General features: G+C 40.4%; 1 long non-coding RNA gene across 2 annotated transcripts; it reads right to left on the reverse strand.

Moving 5' to 3' along the window:
• Positions 1-1,027: 1,027 nt before the first annotated feature.
• On the reverse strand, positions 1,028-4,401 carry LOC121901322. 2 transcript variants are annotated; one of them, XR_006097247.1, is made up of 4 exons: positions 3,926-4,401; positions 3,511-3,559; positions 2,408-3,438; positions 1,028-2,149 (listed from the first exon to the last, which is right to left on the reverse strand). It is a non-coding gene; the product is annotated as an uncharacterized LOC121901322 (long non-coding RNA). The 2 variants fall into 2 exon arrangements; XR_006097246.1 differs by having other exon boundaries at positions 1,028-3,438.
• Positions 4,402-21,546: the final 17,145 nt, after the last annotated feature.

Here is a 21,546-nt window from a genome sequence, read left to right on the forward strand (position 1 = left end):
ATGCTCATGCATACAGGACGAGCAAAACAGATCACCACATGAGCAGATCAAACTGAACAGACTAAACAACCAGAACGAAACAGAGGATCCAACAAAGACTCAACATAAATCCAGGACTTAAAAACTAACTGGAGTGAAGTGACAAAACAGGAGAACAGAGAGGGAGCCGGTACAGGGCAGATGTGGGGGAAAACACAGAGCAGGGCAGGGCTAACGAGGATAGATGCAGGACAGGTGTGGAGGGAAAGGCAGGCTGGAGATACAGGGGGGAAAAAACAGAAATCCAAAACCCCCAACAAACTATCCTCTCCCCAATAAACTGACACACACAAAACCGTAACATACATAAAACATCATCCAACCTCCCCGCATCTGTGACAAACAAAACCAGAACACAAACAGTCCAGAAACACAGAGGCCGGTCTTCAAATAACAGGGAGGAAAGGATGAGGTCTCCGGCGGAACGAAGGAGAATAGCAACTGAGGGACACAGAGCCGCACTGTGACAGGAAATTAAACAGGCTTAATAACCATAAAGAAGTGGAATTAAACAGACACACAGAGTGAACACAGGAGCCCAGAAGAACAAAAAACTATGACAATACTGTATGGGTAGAATGTACTTTTGGCCATATAGTGACTAAGTTGTAAGTCTGTAAATAAAAGTAAAAAAAGACACTGTAACAGACTAATTCCATGTTAAAACTGAGATATTTGCAGGTAAAATGCTGAAATATTGCCACACATCCAACAATGGTGCTTTTTCCTGAAAATTCAGCACACAGAAGCACCAGCATATGCTGCACAAAACTCTTTTCTCATTTCACTTCCCATGCTGGGTGATTTGGAGCATTAAAGGCGCCGAAAAACAGAAAACAAGAGCAGGAAGAAAAAAACAGAATCATCATCATCATCATCATCTCACCACGGTAATGTGAGCGAACGGAGAGCACTGAGTGAAGAGACAAAGAAGAAGAAGAAGAAGAAGAAGAAGAAAGGCAGGTAGGCAGGCAGGCAGGAAGCTTTCGAGGCTCCATGAAAAGGAAGAAAAGTCATTACATGAAATAATCATGTCAGCAGCAGCAGGAGGAAGAAGAGAGGCAAAGTTATTGCTTCTCCAGAGTTATTTCATACTTTGAGTTATTTCATCCATAAACACAAAAGTATTTATACTCACTTCAAGCAGCTGCTGTTTCAGTGACGTGATCCACCAGCATCCACCAATTTTTCAGCATTTATGACTGTTTTTGTCTGTCAGATACTTTATTGGCCCTTTTTCTCGCCAATGTAGGCGATAAATATCATCTCTTCAGGCACTGACGGTATCTTTTTGTTGTTTTTTGTCATTATAACATGAAACTATCTCACAATAATGTCGTTAAAATGAGGTCAGGTTGGCTGTAATAGGCTGTCGTATCCCTCCATCCCTTCCTCTCTAATTAAAATACAAAAGACTTTATTGGCACGATCTTAATCAGATACAGAATTACCATTCATATACACACATACGGATACATAACACATTCAGCGCTGACAGGTGGAGGTGTGAAGGAGGTTAGAAGTCCAGTGTGCAGAGAGAGAGGGAGGTGGTTTGGAGGTCTGTGATTGGTGTAACTGTCTCTACATCACAGCTGCAATGATTAGTTGATTAGTTGCAATTAGTTAGTTTTGTTTTTCAAGGCAAAAAGGCAAAATGTCAATTCTCAAACGTTGATGATTTTCTGCTTGACTTTGTCATATGTGACAGTAAATTAAAAAGTCTTTTAGATTTGGACTGTCAGACAAAACAAGAAAGGAAAATAAACACACCTGAATCTGCAACCCATCTGTCAGTGATTAAGTTGCATTGTGGGTAAAGTAGGCAGCAGGTTTTTGATATGAAATAAGAGAATGTGGGCGGAAAAAAGGCGGTATCTCTGGTTCTGCTGCATCAATTTTGATCATTTTTTTCCCAAACCGTTCATCTTGAGTCCAACAATATTATATCACATGTTCAACTATCACATATAGCTGTAATGCTCAGGTGTCCACATACTTTTGGCCAAACATATGTTATGATTATGTGTGATGCTTGAAAAGAACTCTTCATATGCTTCACAGTGTCCTTCAGCCACAGGAGCAGGACTGACTGGTCTCTGATCTGTGCTGCCTGGATGTAGAGGTTAAATATATATAAATATATATCAATCAGTCATAGAACAACAATGAAAAAATTACAGTGTAAAGCTGTAAAGCTCAACTGCTGCCAGATCACTGCCAGATTCAACACTTACTGCAACAATCTTGGCCATATTCTTGGCTCTGTGCCACATGTCCAGACTGTGCTACAGACATGCAATTATGTTGAAAGTAAGTTTACTGTAATGTCAACCAGCTGATGTGCCCGTACATGTGGATATGAACTTACTCATGAGGGCACCAATCTGTGCAGATTTCCACCAGCTTCACCTCAGTCATTAGTTGATCCATCGTCAAGATCTCCATGACAACGGATTGTCGGTCGGTTTGTCTATTGTCATCTGTGACTACACTGATGACCTTGCATGTCATTTTCCATTGTGGTGTAACAGCAGTACCATGCACAGTGTTGTTTCTCCCGTCAGCTAGAAGTTTAGGATGAGAAAAAAAAAAGATAATAACTTCTTGATCTAAATTTCACAAAAATATGGATCTCTTCCCAGAGACCAAAACATCTTTATCTTGTAGTCTTGCTATTGCCTCAGCCTTTTTTCTCCATCCAATATTTTTTAATAGTGTCCACACAGTATGTGTCTTATATGGGAAAGAATAGTGGGCACCACTGGACCCATGTTCATAAACTTGAACAATAGGGCAATTTTGTAGTAGTAACTGCTTCCTGACAGCAGGTTGTTTGTCGACAGCATGAAATCACCAGTCAGTAATCCGTACTTCATCATAGGCTGAGAAACCTGTTGGCACACACGCATGTCCATCGGCACAGATCTAACAGTCATAAAGAAAGCCATGTTGAACATATTTCTGTACTTTTTTTCCTATGATCATTGCAGAGACATATGTTATAATGTAGTCATGTTATTCAACTGTACATGTGAACAAAACATATGGTTATGTGCACTTACAGTGTACCAAACACCAGATTGTTGTTGTGATATGGAAATCACTTACCCATTCTAAAATACTCACAGCTCCTGTTTTTTCCTGTTTCACAGAACATTGTTGAACTGGCAAAACAACAAAGTCTGTCAGGTACTTCAAGCATTCATCATATGATGCAATGTATACTTTGGATGCACCAACAGCATCCTCTGCACTCAACAAATGAGGTGCACTTGATTGAAGTGCTGGATCACTGGAGGTGTGCGGCTCTGGATGAAGGGTCAGATTCAGCAGTCGTGTCATGCACCGTCTCATCCAAACCAGTAGGCTAACTGGCAGCCTCTCGACACTCCACCCAATCTGTTTTAGAGGGTTAGTTAACATTTTGGTGGTATCCGAGTGGATCAAAACAGAAAGACGTTGGAAACACACCTTGTCCTGCTCAGCATCTTCACTTTCTGAATCATCTGCTCAGTCGATTCTGATGAGACAAAGAAAGCATAGAGAACAGACAACTACAGTCGATATTACACTCAATCTCCATGAAGCCAACAATAAGTGTCAACTACACCAAATGTATACATTCTACCCACACTCAAGCCTGTCCAATGCCAGTGTCTCTTTGGTGTCTTTGCTCCCCTTTTCTGAAGCTGACAACGAACGAGGAAATAAGAGCATTCACACAAAAAACAGTGTGGAAGCAGAGTAAGGAACAATTACGTATAAAACTAGCAATTTTATATTGTCATACATGGCTTAAACATGAACTGCGGAGAAACGCAGTGTTCACAGAACAAACGGTTCACAAAGGAAAAATAAGTTGGATCTTCAGCATTTTTGAACTCACTTGTCAGTATCACTCGATCCAATGCTTGATACAGCAGATCAGATACAGCAGGCAATACTCATTTCTTCATGGGGATGGAAGTCTGAGGTCCTCCTTCATACCTTGTACAAGAATTAGATGAGTTAGACACGCTTAATAAACATTGCAATGTCCTCAAAAGGTATACGCTATAAGCTATAGCGAGTTTTCCAACCTTCCAATCTTGCCTCATCTCGTAACAGTAACGCCAAGTGGTTGCAATACGGTGAACCAATCGCCATTTTTTCAGAATGATCCACTACTGGGTCCATACAATCTCACTTTACAGTCATCAGTTATAAAAGAAGCCAACTACTAACTAACAGCAGGGCAACGACACATAAAATTCAACCAAACTGTTGAAACTCTGAGAGCTGGTCAAGGTAACACAACTATCATATATCTTTACATGTGCCGTCAGCCCATAGTTTATGTTATGACGTTAGTTTTTAGCAAGTAACTACTTGCTACTAACCATAATAACAAGAAAACAGCCAAAGCAAAACCATACATCAACGCCATTTGGGATGTTTTTTGGTACGTTTAGTGTCGTTGATAATTGCACTAAAGATCTGTTTCGCTAAATAGCCAACGTCAGCTGTTTTCTTACAAGTCTAAAAGAAACAAGTTCAGCATCATTTATTTACTCTCAAGAGTCTCCAGCGGTGGAAAGCAACGCCAGTGTTAACTCTTGTTTTGCTTGTTTTTATGTCACTTCTTTTCTTTGTCGCTGAACGTGGTTTCTTACCAGGAGCGGGTAGTTGGGATGGTGATAACGGCTTGCTGAGAGCTTCATCTATCATCGTATACTGTGCCATTCATTGACTGGGGGTACCGCCAATATGATTGACAAGCCCTTGGAGCTGCACTTCTTCATCGTCTCATGTTGGACTGAGGGCAGACTGGACAGTGACTCACTATCACCCCTGAGGTACTACAAGTGGTACAAGTGGTATTACAAGACAGGACAGGCTAGGGCTAGCTGGTTAGCATGCTAACTTCAGTAGATATCTCTGCAACACATAACGTCAGAACTCTTATTTCTTCACATTCTGGTGATATTTTTAGTTTTAGTTAAATTTTAATCTTTTAAACTAAAATTCTGGCCAAATCTTTCATAGTAAACCTCTAATGCAAAGCTGCGTCTTTGCACTGACAAACCTGAAATGACAGTAAAATGAGTCTTTCTCGAGCATCATCAGCCCTGCGGAGATTTGAATGAAACAAAACGGCAGCCTTGAAACAAACAGGATAATTATGGCCTCGGGTGCCAAGCGCCTGTCTATCTTCCTGTTGCTTTTATTCTACAAACACTGAACCGGAAAAAATGTCGCCTTTTGTCGCCGAGTGGCAAGCTGCTCTGCAGAGCGTTCAGCAGCAGGTATTAAGACTGTGACAGATGAAAATGAATCTTCCCTTCCTGCACTCTAAAACAAAAGTGAGACAGCGGAGGAATGAGAGTTATGTAACTGGATGTAAACCATCAAGAAAGCTGAACGCAGAGGATGAGGTGGAAGCGTCACTGCACTGCGGAAATTCTCCATTTTAATTTTGCTTGTCTGGTTTTTACTGTGTCACACTTCCATATTTATTCTTACTCTAATAAGTATTACCTGTAAAATACACCACCATGCTGAAAGTGCACTATTTTGGCAGATCTACAAGAAATGAATGTACTACTTCTACAGTTTTGTGCATTGAATAATACAAAGTGTTCACAGGATAATGTGAAACTCTGTCTTTAGCCCCGTTCAGATGGGATGAACATTATATGGCAAAGTGGGGGATGAAATATTCACTGTGGTCCTCTGTGAGTCACAACTCAAATCTTAACACACAGACATGAAACACATATTGATATCATTCAGTGTGACTTACACTATCATCGTCTCTGATGTCCTCCATAAATCTGTGCAGGAATCTTTAAAACTAAATTAAAACTTTATTATCTTCATTATAACATTACTTTGTTTTCATGCTAATGTATTTTATCATTTTTATGTTAACATTACTTTATTGTTTTCATGTTAACATAACTTTAAAATTTTCATGCTAATGCTACTTGCTTCTGTGCTCTTAATATGTGCAGCTGGTTAATGTTTGAGACACACAATTCATTTCAGAGCTCACTCTGTGTAGTCTGTGTTAGCATTTTCACTACTACTAGCTTCTCACTGTGTCATATGTTAGCTAGCATCTGTCAAAGGTGTGGTGATAAAAAAAATAAGGTTTCAGAAATCTAAGGATGAGTATCACAATCAGTAATTTTACTGGTTTCCAGTGAGTTGCTTTATTTCTAAATACCAAGGATGTGCAAGGACAAACAGGAAACCTGTCTTTAAAAAATTGCAATGAAATATTGTTTCTTCAGAGTGGGGTAAATTTTTGTCATTAGCAGAATGTTTACTACTTTTAAAAGAGTAAAAACTTTTGTACTATACACGTGTGAAAAATCATTGCACTCAACCAAAGACAAAACAACAAAGCTCCTATTTAGCATTAAACAAACAGTTAATAAATAGTTTAACACACTATAATGTAGCTGTTTGCTGATATAAGTGTTTATTGATGTACTTGTCAAATATAACCCCTCCTGTGGGAACACTTTAGTGGAGGCTGCCGTGTAAACAGACGATTACTGAACATAGCCTGCAGCAGCTAGCATAGCTAGCAGGCTAGCAACAGAAGTCAATAAAGTTGTAAATTATACAGTTTATACACTTTACTGTCATTAACCTCTGTTACTGTCCTTGCACTCAATGCAGCCAATCTGTGTTTCTTGATTATTTCGCCATGCAGTTAGATAAAGAAGGAGGTAAACAATCAATATTTCCTGAAAAGGTCAACGTCAACCCCTCCGTCAAACTGGCTAGACGTTGGAGACATCATCATGTGTCTCTTTTTCTCCACCCTTTCTTCTTTTTTATCTCAGTTGGAGATGTTGTCATTAGTTGGGGACAAATCCATTTGTTGTTACAAATGTAAAAAAATAAAAGATAATCAGCCTTGTGGGTGAGATAATCCATTTTTTTCCTCCACAGTACACTTTCCCTCGTTGCAGGAACATTTTAGAAATGAACGTCAGTCGTCTGAAACAAGACAACTAAAGCAGGTCATTGCACCAGAGACAAACATGACACTTGATTTGGGAAAAGTCCTAAAACAAGTTGATTTTGTAGATTTTTGTAGATTTTTTTTTTTACAGTGAATGAAGGGTATCCAGACAAATCCTGAGAGTTTTCAGTGAGAAACAGGCTGATGAATTAAAGAGGAAGCTCCTCTTTTGAACACGAACACGGACAGCAGCTTACACAGTATTTGGTTGCACTTAGTGCCTGAATGAATCATTCACTCATATAATTTATTGACTGGCACCTTTAAATGATGAATGACCGGGACAGAGCCTTTGGCAGCAGTTGAAATCCTCTGTGGGGGGAGAGAAACAAGGAAGCTGGAAAATAAGAAAAACAGGCAGCCATAAATAAAACAACAGTAATCACATATTGTTGTCACAAATCCCAGAACAAAGACGGGCATCCTTCTTCCCTGAAACCCAGCGGAAAAACAGCAGTCACCCAGCGAGAAACACAACCATATGCCTCAGACACACCTTGGCAATTCCTATAATTACACTTTATCCTACAACAGTGTTCTGCTGCTTGGACAGTTATTTACTACAGAGGATTTGAATTATTCATATTTGTTTCTGTCTGGGTTACCCCAAAAGAATTGGCTCTGGATGTAAGGGTGTCCGTTAAAGGAACAGTTGGACAGTTTCATTCTGAGCGGCGTGCCAACAAAGGACCGACCGAGGGCCGCTGTAGACGGGAGTGATCTGCCTACACGGTGCCAATGGTGTGCTGCCACACAGCTGATATCTGTTAGCTTGTTATATTTCCTGGCTTAGAAATTTCACTTTTCAGCATAATGTGTTTCAGAATTGTTTATTGATTCCAATGACAGAAATTATGAAGTTTGATGATTTAGGGTTAGGGTTAGGGGGGTTAGGGTTAGGGGTAGGGTTGGGGTTAGGGTTAGAGGGGTTAGGGTTAGGGTTGGGGTTAGGGGGGGTAGGGTTAGGGTTGGGGTTAGGTTTAGGGTTAGGGTTAGAGGGGTTAGGGTTAGGGTTGGGGTTAGAAGGGTTAGGGTTAGGGTTAGGATTGGGGTTAGGGGGGTTAGGGTTAGAGTTGGGGTTAAGGTTAGGGTTAGGGGGTTTAGGGTAGGGTTAGGGTTAGGGGGGTTAGGGTTAGAGAGGTTAGGGTTAGGTTTAGGGTTAGGGGGGTTAGGTTAGGGTTGGGGTTAGGGGGGTTAGGGTTAGGGTTAGGTTTAGGGTTAGGGGGGTTAGGGTTAGGTTAGGGTTGGGGGTAGGGTTAGGTTTAGGGTTAGGGGGGTTAGGTTAGGGTTAGGGGGGTTAGGGTGAGGGTTAGGAGGGTTAGGGTTAGGTTAGGGTTGGGGTTAGGAGGGTTAGGTTTAGGGTTAGGGGGGTTAGGGTAGGGTTAGGGTTAGGGTTGGGGTTAGGGGGGTTAGGGTTTAATGACTGGAGGTTGTTGGATTGGTCAGTAGTGAGGGAGGAAAGGATCGATGCACAAGTGTCTGGATATTTTTTCGTGTTTGACTTTGCTTTTAGTAGTTTTAAGTACAGACTTAATAATGAATTTTTTATTTTAATATTGCAATATAACTGTTAAGCTTTCACCTGAGCTCTTCTTTCCTCCATTAATCCCTGGTACTTGTTTTTCACTGTTTCTATGTGACTGAAATAACTCATTTTAATGGCATTAGGACATACAGTAAACACATAAGGCTGTTTTCCAGAGTGCGCCTCATGTTTTTGAGCTTGTTTTTCGCCCTTTCTCTCATCTTTCTGGGCCTCAGTGTTCACACCGCGAGCCGCTAAGACGAAGCTTACTTCTCACATTTCTGGCGAGGACTATTTCCTCTCTGTCACACCTGTCAGGGTGACAAAAGAGCAAAAACAAAACCGTCTTCTTCTCATAAATTCCTGGTTTTTCTTTATGCACCTACTTATTATCTCACATGGCTACTGTTTCCCTGTACAGCGGTGGCGCAGTTAGCGCTGACCTCCTCCTCTGAACCCCGACCCTCAAACCCGCCCCCGACGACAGCAAGACTGAGCCTCCCAGAATACCGTGCGATTTATGGGTGTCAGAAACACACAGAGAGGACATCTTTTCATGAAACACTCATAAATAAAACATGGAGGGGAGTTGATTTGTATGACAGGTGGATCGGACCAGGGATTATTCCTGCAGATAGGAAGGAGGATGTGTCACCCACAGGCTGTCAGACACTAACTGGGCTAATGTTGGTGACACCGGTTGCTGTCTGCGTCCGCCTCATGCATCTCCGCACCACACTGCTTTTTCTTTTTTTTTCTCACTTTGAAATGTATTTCTTCCTGACTGTAAAATCAGTGTAAAGTAGCTGCGAGACGGCTGTTTAATGTGCTCCGTAGCTTTGATCCCGGGGGAGATGCAGCACGCTGACGAGCGCCGCATGGAAACTTGCAGCAGCCTGCGGAGTGATAATAAAACTGTGACAAACTATAGAATTAATGCACTTCAGTGTTCCTGCTTCCATTAACCCTGCTGTGCTCTTCATAAATCACTCAGTCATTATTTTGTACCTGTTATGACAGAAATCTTATCTTCATATCACATATTTTACTCTCCTGTTTTTCCCCAAACATGAACATACTCTTCTTCTACAACCAGATCAGCTGCTCACTCAACAGTTTTAAATGACATGTACCGAGCAACAGTATCCTTGAAAGGCAAATGAAGAAAGAAAATAAAAGATGGTGAAATTCAATATTTCTGTACAATTTTGTTTTATTTGCACGAAAGAGAGCCCACAACATTTTTAGAATTTACTGCTACAACCAGCCTGCAGTTTTCTTCCCTTTTAGATTTTAATTAATAGTAATATAAATAGTAATTAAGAGTAGCAATGCTGCAAAGTTGGAGCAGAAAAACTGTCCGTCCATTTGATATTTATCATTTAGCAAGCTGCACCTGAAGTAAACAGACTCCTAGAGTTTATAAGCATCATTTAAAATCCAAAACCCACCATTTAAGTTACTAAAGTATGTTGACGATAAGGCTTTGGTTGCTCTTATGTGTGACGGGGGACACTGTAAGAGACTGTGCATCATATAATTAGGTCATTTCTCTGCCGTAGTTTGTGAGGAAAGAGGGCTTGAAAATAAATACAGGTAAAAGCAAAGAATAACTGCAACCTTTGACAATCACTGGATCCCCCGTAGACATTGCCAGTAGTGTTTATGTATCTTAAAAGTAACTACATTGTTAAGAAAGCCACAGAGAGACTGTATCTACCGAATGGACAAACTGAAAATGGTGAATGAGAATTTGGTGGAAAGTATTTTAATATTCAGTATTATGGTTATGTGTTTGGAAATCTGAATGTTGGAACAGAATAAACTGAAACTGCAGCGAATAGTAAATATAACAAGACAGGATTACAGGGAAGCTCCAGATGCAACAGGGCGGCACTAAAGACAGTAAGAGCCACCGAAAATGTGTACAGCAAGTCTTTCTTTCCAAATGATTAGAGTTCTGCTACCTGAGCCCAACCTGTTGGGTACAAATGAAGTACCAGGTTGTTTTATTGTGTCACCCTTCAGGATTAGACTGTTTCACGTTTGTTATGTTGTTAAAAAAATGTAATATATGATATTTCCATCCTCACCTTCCTCTCTCATTTAAATGCAGAGCTCTACTCGTTGTATCCTGATACATTTATACGCTGATGGGTGGCAGGCTTACAGGGTAGTAAACAATCGGCGCAGGTGTCTTAACCCACGTCATACATGAAGTGTTTGTGTTGTCACAGAAACGCTGTAGCTACCACCGCTCTGCTCTGAGTGTCTGCACCTGTGTGCAAATGTTAAGCCTAAAGAAAGGTTGACCCACAAGACAAGAGTTCAAACAGAGAGCGGGACAACAGGGTTTTATTTCTATTTTCTGTCTCATTTGCAAGGAGAAAGCTGGAGTTCTCCCCAGGAGTACAATCCCAGGAGGCTCCGAGTGATTGAGTCGGCCCCAAAGGTGAAAACAACCTGACCAGTGGCCCCTGAGTTACTTGAGTTTCAGGCCCCTGGTTCTCACCCTCTATTTTTCCCTACTTTTATGTGCTTTATAGTCCAGATAGACTTAATTTATTACACTGCACGACTCTAGTTTTCATGACATAATGATGATACAGTATCCTCTTATTTTTCGTCTATACACTTGGGTGTGTTTGACCTGGTTAACTGTTTTTTTTGGTTGTAATGATTCACAGAACAGATGGATTACTGTGAGTTAATAAGCTCGATATCTCTTGATAGATGCTTCCAGCGAAACGTGCCGCTGTGTCAATTCTGCTCGTTTCTCATCGGACTGAAAACAACACATCTACAATCTGACCTCTGAGGTGTCACTCCCTGGAAAAACAGCCGACTTCAAAGATTCACCTCTCAGGTCTCCGAGGTCTGGTGGTGGCTATCTCCATCCATCCACCCCCCCTCTCCCCATAGCTGCAGGGCCAGCCGGCTGGCCGGTCAGGGGGCCATCATGGAGAGGGAGAGGTGACCACACTGATGACACGGAGCTCATCCATAACACTAATTGGACAGAGCGGCAGCTGCAGGCCTCGGGGTAATCAAAGCATCAGAGCCACGAGCACGCCCGGCTCGATTTTTTTTACAACCTCACATCAGCAGTGATGGAGGCGGCTGTCAGAGGCCGAGACCGAGTGCATAAAGGTGCCGAGAACAGCCTCCAGGATCCGATTGGTCCTGCAGCCTTCGCCGCTGTCATGCCATCGATTGACCCACCGGGCTGTAAAGGCTCCGTCCACATAACTGGGAACCAGCGGCGATGAAAACAGCCGCTTAAATAAAGTCGTCTGGGCTCATTTTCAGATGTTTTCTCTCGTTTAAGAAACTTGTACTTATTGTATTAAAGTAAGATGTGGATGTTTTGCAGTGTAGACTGGATTTTAAAGGTTTTTAGATGTTTCCTCTTGTAAACATTGTACCATCTTTGTGAGGAATGTGAAGACTTTATTTTGAAGGACAACCATTTTTGGAGGACATTTTTTAAGTATATATAAGACTTTTGGAATATGGGGTGTTTTTGGATAGTGGACACTTGTAAAGTGAGGACATTTGTGGCAAGTTGGGACTCTTATTTTGAAAAGTTTGGACAAAGTGAGAACACTATTTGAATTCGGGGTCTGTTTTTTAGAAAGTGAGGGGAAATTAAAGGCATTTTAGGAAGTTTTGGATATTTTTTTGGGGTCCTCACTTCTTCATTAGGCAGAATTTTGGAACAATTTTGAAGGGAGTGGAGGACTATGTAGGACTATTTATGGATGGGGAGGACTTTTTGTAATGTGAGGACTTCTTTTTGGGAATTAAGGACATTTTGTTATTTGGAGACTTTTTTAAATAAAGGCCTATTTTTGAAGGTGAGGACATTTTTGGAAAGTTCAGGATTTATTTTGCAACGTGGGGACATTTTTGAAAGGTGGGGACTTTTATGAAGAGTGAGAACTTTTTTTGGAAAATGTGGTCTTGTGAAAAGTGAGGATATTTTGTCCGGTCCTTATTTCTACGATGTGTTGCTTTCAGGTTAAGATTTTTTCTTATTGTGTCAGTGAGAGTTAAACATCTATTAATATACAATCATGTGTGTGTGTATTGTAGAGATTAACATATTTTCACACATCTGGGGATGGAGAATAAGGTCCCCACACCATTTATCTATTAATTTTTAAAATTAGCACTTGTTTTTTGCTTGAGGTTAGAATTATGAATAGGTTCAGTTTAGGATAAGCCTCAAGTAGATTATTCTAATTCAATACAATGCTCTGAATAGTGAGAAGAAGAGGAGAGCGTGTGTGTGGTCCAGTTGGCTGCTGGTTAGCTGTTAGCAGCTGCAGGCTGTTCGTGCTTCTGCTTAGCACCATGTTGTAAAGCAAGTGGAAATTCAATAAATGAAGGCAGACATACAGCCCTCCTCCCTCGCTCTCTCTAGCTCTTTCTCTCTCTCTCTCTCACACTCGTTTGGCTCTTGCTCGCCCCTGGTATTGATCTTCAGTTGCTGGCTTGTAACAGTCCAGCTTTAATTAGCGCCTGCATCCTAAAGACGGAGACGTATAGATGGATCAGTAGATAGATAGATGTAATTTCTCAGTTTAACAGTCTATGAGTATGTTTTCTCTTAAGTTAGCATTTCTGTGGCCCTCAACATGTTATCTCCTTCTTAATTGTTGTCATTTTTGTCCCTCCTCTTATCTTGTCTTTTATAATTCGTCTTGCATCTCTTTATCTTATCGTAACTGTCTGCACTTACATCTTGTCCTTCGTCTCATCTTGTTCGTGGTAAACAATCTATCAGTCACAGTAGTAGCAATTAGCAGATTTTCCAGTGTTTTCCTACATTTTCCTCCTCCGGCTCAGTGTGCAGCAGCATCTCTGCTGTAAAACTCCTGCAGAGTTTCTGGCTGTATCACCATCCAGCTGGACCTCCCCCCTCCCTCTTGGTCCCTGGACGGCGTGTCTGTCGGCCGCTGTGGTTGGCAGAGTGAAGTGGCTGGCTGCAGACTAGTCAAATCTGTTCCACATTACTCCCTGTTGCATTTCCTGTTTTCCTAAATGTGTGTGTGTGTGTGTGGGAAACAGTGAGTGGACGCGAGGCGTCGCCAACAGCAGCCGTCGCTGCCGGCTACGCCTCACTAGCATCCAGCGCTAATGGAGAAGCTGGCCTCCGACGCCGCGGCACACCGGCTCCGGCAGCTGTTTAGTCGAACCTGCGTTCACATCAACTGTACAGGCAGGCCTGGCAGCTCCAAAGCTTTCATTTTTTGAGCCTCATCAGTCTGTTAAAGTTGATCCCGTCCAGATTTTTATGTAAAAATCCAGCTGTCATCTCACCCTGAATCAGAAGGTGTGTTTGCAGCAGAGAAAGTAACTGATGCTGCTGTAGATTCAGCTCTCAGTTCACTAACTGTGCTGGTTGTAAAACAGCTTAGCCAAGTCAGCTGTTTTGACAAAAAGAAGGAATATATCACCAAGATAAGACTGATGTTAAACTATATACTTTTATCTCATGTGCAGACTGAAACCAACAATGCGTGTGTCCGTTTCTCAATACTTCCTGACTTCCTCTCAGCACCGAGCCCACTGCTTCCTACTGAAGGCATAAATCTTTTTTTTTTAAAGGCTCATATGTTTCCTACAACAGCTGTAGTTTTTAACAAACGTTACTAGAAGAGAGGGTAATGGTGGATTTATCGGGGACTATTCTCAGTGGCAGATGAATCCACATTTGCTGTGTGTGAAGACACATTTGTCCTCTTGGTGGTGACTGCTGGGTGCTGTTTCTTACATATTTTTTGATTTAAGATAAATATAAGACAAATCTGCTTTTAGCTGCAGTTTGAAACAGCTCAGCATATCCTTCAGCTTTGTGGCAGCTGAGACATAGTCACACACAGATCATTTAAGCAGTGATTGATTGCTGTTTGTGTCGCCAGTAACAGGATGCAGAAGATTCCCAGAAGTGGTGTGAAAAGTCCTTGGCTTAATCTGATTTTAAGAGTAATGACATTGTTTAATTACCAAAAGAAAATCCCTAATCGTTCCTCCACTCTTATCTCTCTTTTCTATGTCAGAAGTAACGGACTCGGATTTCAAATTTGGATCCTCGACTCAAACCTTCATAAGCTCGGAGAAAAGCAGCGTTCACTTCTGTTTATCTGTTAGAACCATTAAAGTCACAGAGACATGAAATGACTCTGAAGCGTAAAATTACATACTGTACAAGTTCATGGATTAATGTCTGCTGTGGATGTGACTGTGCTCGGTTTTTTCGGGGAGAGTCTATAAGAGCCCATTAAACAGCTTTCTGCATAGAAGTGAATTAATGTCAGAAGTGAGGAGGCTCTGCAGTGTCTCAGACAGTGTTACTTCTCTTTATGTAAGCGCTGCTTTTACTAGAGACTCTCTATCTCAGCAAACTGAGCTTTTTCTATATTTAAATAAATTCCACACAGTTAAAACACTGTCTGGACCATTAACAAGGAGAAAAGACTCCAGCAGACTGCTGCTCAGTGAAAACTTAAAATGATAAAACCTCACAGTAAAAGTATCTACAGTAACATCAGCAAAAATACAGAAGAAGAATCATACTGACCTCATGTTGTAGCTTTATGGCCTTTAGACCATCGTCTCCTACATGTACTGTATTCTCACTGAGTTTGTAGCCAGTGTAATTTTCTTTTCTTTTGGTGGGTATAATAAGAAAGTGAAAAACACAAAAGGTAAGATTATACACAAACAGACACACAACAGACAAGACTAAAATCACAATGTATGGGGTAGGGGTGTGCCAGAATACAAATGTTATTCGGCAAAGCACAAATAGTGGGTTTTTTTTTTTTTACGAATATTTGTTTTGTACAAATATTTGTTTTCAGGAAGAAAAAAAAACATGTTAAATACCAGCGTGCAGGTCGGTTACATCGCTATCTCAGTGTCTCTCCTCTGCTCCGCTGTGACGTCTATCAGCAGGTCTCAACGAGGGGAGTCACATCCACCTGCTACATGACGCACATTTCCTAATTTGGACGTCACTCCCGGAGATTGGGGGTGTCCCCCAGAGATAAAACTGACACAAATGAAGCGCTGCCAAGGGAACACTACATGAACACTTATTGTAACACTTTAATTTTCTAAAATTAAAAGCGTAATAAAAACAAACACAGGATTTTTAAACCTCTTTACACTTTTATTTGAATACAAATACAAATAATTTTGCTGCCTCAACAAATACAGATACAGATACAGATACAGATACAGATACAAATACAGATACAAATACAAATACAAATACAAATACAAATACTGGGCTCTCTGCAGTCCATGCCTTTACTTTAAGAGGTTACCAACTTTTATGTAACGGTGTCACGGCTCTTGTCAATCAGATGCATTTGTCTTTTTAATTGTGGGAAACTACTTAACTTAAAAATGTATTATTAGATTTCATGTCTCTAGAGCTGCAACGATTAGTCAGTTAATCAATTAGTTGCCAACTATTTAATTAATCGCCAACCATTTTGAAAGTCAGTTACTTGTTTAGTATCATTTTTTAAGAAAAAAGATCCCAAATTCTCTGATTCCAGCTTCTCAGATGTGAATATTTTCCTCTATGACAGGAAACTGAATATCTTTGGGTTGTGGACAAAACAAGATATTTGAGGACGTCGTCTTCATCTTTGGGAAACACTGATCGACATTTTTCACCATTTTCTGACGTATTATGGACCAACCAACTAATCAAGAAGATCATTAGTTGCAGCTCTACATATCTCACCTATGTTTGATATCGGCCTGAATGTAAGACGACCCTGATTATAAGATGAGCAACTCCTGTGTTAGGAAAAAAAGACTTTTTGCAGATACAATGCAGCACAGTCACACACTCACATTCCTGTTGGAAATGTCAAAATGATTTTCTCCAGCAGTTAGCATGTTAGCACCGTCTGTTAGTCTCGTCGAGCTCATCGTTATCTGTTACAGTCGTACTTGGCAGCTCGACAGACTCGCTCCACGGTCCGTTACATCAGTGGAGTCGTCGGGAGACGCTTCAGACTCATCATGAATTTATTTCCTCTCTGTTACAGTGATGTTCTCTCCATTCAAAAAGAATATCTGATGCTGTGAGCACATAACCGTCTTGTCCACAAATATAAGACGACCCCACTTTTTCAAACGGAATTAAATTATCGTCTTATATTTGAGCCAGTACAGAGGATTATATCCATTAAATAAGTCATGAGCAGATATAAGTAGGATATTTATAATTATAACTTCTCTTATGAAGGCATATTTTATATTATTACAACTGTGTTTTACTATGTTGTCATTGATTGTCTGTAGTGCAGCTTCCGTTTATATTATAGTTGTTGGCAAATACATTAAAAACACATTTATCTGCTAACAGCTACTTTATAGTGTTTTATAAAGCGTTGATTAACCATTTATATGCAGCTGTTTATGGATGCTGAATTAGTGAAGTGTTGCCAAATGATTATATCAGACTTTGCTTTGATTTGTGTGAATTTGCACATTATTAATATAAAACTGTATGTATGTATAGAAAATGTTTCATTCATGGTTTTCATTCGTAGGCGTTTCAAAATCCTATTCTGGTCCTTCTCACTTTTATCGTTTCTGTTTGATTTTCTAACTAAAGTTTCTCTGAACATTGTCCACTTCCTGTCCAGATAAGAGAAGATCTGAGTTGATAAAAATGTTGCTAAACTCATCTGAGTCACCTTCAGTTATGTTGCTCATAGTAGCGAGTGGAGCGGCTGGTTTGCAGGGTTTTTTGCTCTGAAATTCTCCTCTCAGGCTACATAAACGCTGCCCTGCGTTTTTGTCTTTTGCGGCTGGAAGCAGCCCGAGAGGCAGACCTGCAGGCGATACTCAGGGCTGATAAAAAGTCACTGCCACTGTTGTTTTATGGCAAATATTTTTATTTATTGCTTTATTGTCTGATTTTTTTTTATGACTCTTGTCATGATTTCTATTAATTATTTTATTAATTGTGGTCGTCTGGCCTTAGCTGTGTTGCTGTATTCTTGTTGTGTGGTTGTCTGATTATGAGTGTTTCTTGTTGTCAGGTCTCAGGATCTCAATCTCAATGAGACGACCTGATTGAATAAAGTTTAAATAAAATACAAATTTACAGGTGATATTCCTCTAAAAAAAAAGTTGCTATAATTGTCAAAGACAATACAGTAAAGGACAGAACTTCTTGTAGAGAAGATACAAATACAACATTATCTATCAAAGTTTTAGAGCTGCATTCTTTCAAATAAAAGTTCCAGTAACAGAAACATATCCGTCTGTAGGACAAAGATAATCAAATACAAGACTTAGAGGTCCATTTACCAGATTTCCACCGCATCAAAGTTCCAGGAAGGAGTTCATTACAAGATGATATTTCAGTACAAAAACTCCAGAACAATGTACATGAACGGCATTTCCATTAATGTGAGACTTGACAGCTTTGTTGTGTAATCAAGTCCCTTTTTCAAGGTTAAGCATAAAAAGGTGGGAAGACACTGGTGTAAGTGTTCATTAGAGAGTCTACTACGACTTCTTCACTGGATTCATTGTTGTAAATGTCACTGATTTATAATTATTCTGCTGGACTCTGGTTCAGTTTTGCAGTTTTTACCTCTGTGTTCTGGGTATAGTGAGAAATGTCATGTTTGGTGTCACAGTCACACGTTATTCCTCAGTCCATTCATCCATGTTGTATCCATTTGTAATTACAAGCTGTTTTGTTTTGGGTTTTTTTTTGGATAAAGTCATTTTACTTCATCATCTGGAGCTCCTACATCCGATAACAACCTTGCATCGATTAGCAGGTAGCTGAAAGATGAAGTGAAGTGATGCAACAGCAGTGTGTCACTCAAAATCAGTCCGGGTCAGGTTGCTGTGAAATTTAGTTCCTGTCCTATTGAGTAAGTTTGAGACTCACATATTGTAAGTTGTGTGTTCACATATCTTACATTCATACTGATGCAGATAATGTTTACTGTATGTTGATGTTACGCTGTCATCCACAGTCGTTCCAGACCAGTAGGAGCTGTTGATGCAGAGTTTCAGTGTATTTTTCTTCCTTTCGTTGTATCTGACTGCAGCCAAACAGCAGATGACACCTGTAAACGGCGAAGGTGATGGGATGTGATCTAAACTCTCAAGAAATCAAACCGGGTCTCTCTGAGGCTTCTGACTCGCTGTCAAAGAACAACTTGACAGCTTCAAATTCAGAGCTGTCACTCTTCCAGACAAGCGAGCCGAACATGTCATCAACTTTTCAGAGGCAGGACACTTTTCCCTTTCCCCGCGTTTTTTTTTTTTTTCCTCTTTCCTCTGCCAGGGTGCGTTCGAGTGAGTCAAACCTCAGCACATCTCTGCTGTTACAAAGCCTGGCAGATGAAATGTGCCATTTCACGCTGCCCGGAAGAAAAACTGTAAAATGTGGAGACACCAAAGAGATTGTTTCCATCATGCCGCACTATACAGCCTGCCATAATCAAAGTTTCTGACTTATTCAGCAATTCAGCTTCAACTCTGGACATGTTTTTTTCTTTCTCTTTTCCTGCCGTCAGATTTTTAAAAAAAAAACTAACCTGACGCTTTTACAAGTCTGAAAGAAACGTGCAACCAAATGGAGTTCAGCTCCGGAGAGGAGCGCTGATATGAAAAATAAAAAATAAAAACCTCAACACAACTCTTTTTTTATGAATCGTTATCACGTCCCTCCAGGGCACAGACCAGAGCAGAGAAAGAACACAGAGTGCACGCTGGGAGACGAGCGCTCCTCCTCGCTGCACATGATGAGCTCCAGATCGTTAAGTGTCAGGCTCCTGGTGTTCCAAGTTAAGAGGCGACAACAAAAGGCATCTGCAGTGTCAGCATGAGATGCACAACAGAGGAAGGCCGCCGTCAGCAGCCGCTCCTCACATCCTCAAAATCTGACTCTAATAAGTAGACACTCAAATTTCGGCTCATGCCATGTGATACAAAACATTTTAAAATCTTCCATTGTTATGGCAAAACACTCTTAACTTGCGTATTCCCTCTTTTTTTTTTTTAAATTTGGGGCGTCTATGGAGTGGATCAGTTGGTAAATTTGTTGCGTTTTTCTTTTCACAAAGACAAATTCAAGCAAAGCAAAATGCATCATTAAAAAGAGAACGTTCACTCTTCTCATTGGTCAGATGTGTCCGGGGGGAAGGAGCGAGAACATAAACACAGGAAACAGGTCCTGAAGATGTTCCTTCATCTGTCTCAATATCAAGAAGACAATGTGCTTGGTTGTTAGTCCAATTCATTCTCGAGCTAGCTGCTTCCAACTGTTGATTTCACTGAAACTTGCAGCCTTGTAGTCGTTCAAATGGAGGTCAGATCATGATCACCGCACCAGAGTTGGTTTGTGAGCGGACTGAGACGTCCTCTAAAGGGTCTCTGTGTGGTTGTTCTGGTCCGAGAATGATTTCTGTGTTCATATCTGCCCAAACGAATCAAACCAAGTGAGTTTGTTGAAGTCCTTGTTCAAAGTTTGCTGTGGTGGAAGTGAATGCGGTGAGCTTACTGTTACAAAGCTGGTCTGAGACAGTAGACTGACCCAGAGCAGAAGGGATGGAAACACTTTATACCGTAAGATCAAACAATTGGTAACCAAAAGGTAGGGAGGTAGGGCGTTTGCATACAGGATCAAGGCAGCGTAGTAAGGGGGGGGCGGGGCAAAAAACAGGGCGGGGTGCTGCATTCAGGCAGGATCAAACAGGTCAAATCAGCAGGGTCAGGGGTCACACAGTTGGTATCTTGTTGATCAAGGAGTTGTTCCCAGACATCATTTGATTATCAAGTCTCTACCCAAATGTGTATTTTCTTCTTCAAGATCAACCACACTAAACAACACAGGTTTGAAAAACAAGACAAGTGAAGCATATTTACAATGAAATGCAGCAGGAAACGTCCTGGACGACTGCAGCTCGCAACTCATTTATACGTTTCTTCTTCTTGTGTGTTTCCAGAAACTTGCTCACCATCTCCCTTAGTTTCATCACTCTTTGTCCACTCTTGTGGATAAAGAAGGTCACTTTACTGTAAATACAGTAAGCGCTTCACAGAACGTACCGGACTGAAGAAAGACACATATCGAACCAGACTTTCAGGTTTGAGATGAATACATATATACTGTTATATACTGTACAGTTTATACTTGCTTTACTTGTGGTTTCATGCAGAAAAAAACCCTCAAATTTATGACAAGTAGATAAAAATGAAACTGAAAATAAACCCTAAATTTGATCAAATGTTTGTGTTAATTTATGTTATCAGCTCATACACTCACTCACCAGCAACAATAATAAGAACAATAAACATAAACAGTAAATCCTACCATGTTCAGTTTTTATTTAATCAGTTTTAGACAGGTGTTGATTTGTTTTTATACTGTATTTGTTATACCCAGGTGTACCCAATCAAGTTTCTCTCTATTTTATATATTTTTCTGTCTATATTTGAGACTGGTTGTGGTGGGTTGTGGTCGGACATGTGCTCTGTTGCACTTTTAACCACACCCAGCAGTGATGTCACGGTGGACTGACGACACCCTGGGGTACACTTCTACATCACTGCAGCAAAAAGTTCAATCAGAATCAAAAAAAAAAGATTTATTGTCAAGAAGGTTTTCATATAGTTATAGTTAGTTGTCATGTCATAAGTGTCCACACAAGACACCGAAACACATGCAAGGTGCTGCAGTGCATAATGGTCAAAATATACCACAAAAGTCAAGTAATTATAAATATAAAATTGAAATTTACAATAAAAATAAGGAGTTTTTCACTTCAAAAGACGATGAACTGTGCTAAACTCTGACTAAAGTACAAATGTGCAAGGAAATAAGAAAATGCTCATAGTATAAAGAACATATGCAATGTGCAAATAATAATAATAATAATAATAATAATAATACAAAATCAGT

Source organism: Thunnus maccoyii, chromosome 8 (genome assembly GCF_910596095.1).
Source record: "Thunnus maccoyii chromosome 8, fThuMac1.1, whole genome shotgun sequence".
NCBI classification, from domain to species: domain Eukaryota; kingdom Metazoa; phylum Chordata; class Actinopteri; order Scombriformes; family Scombridae; genus Thunnus; species Thunnus maccoyii.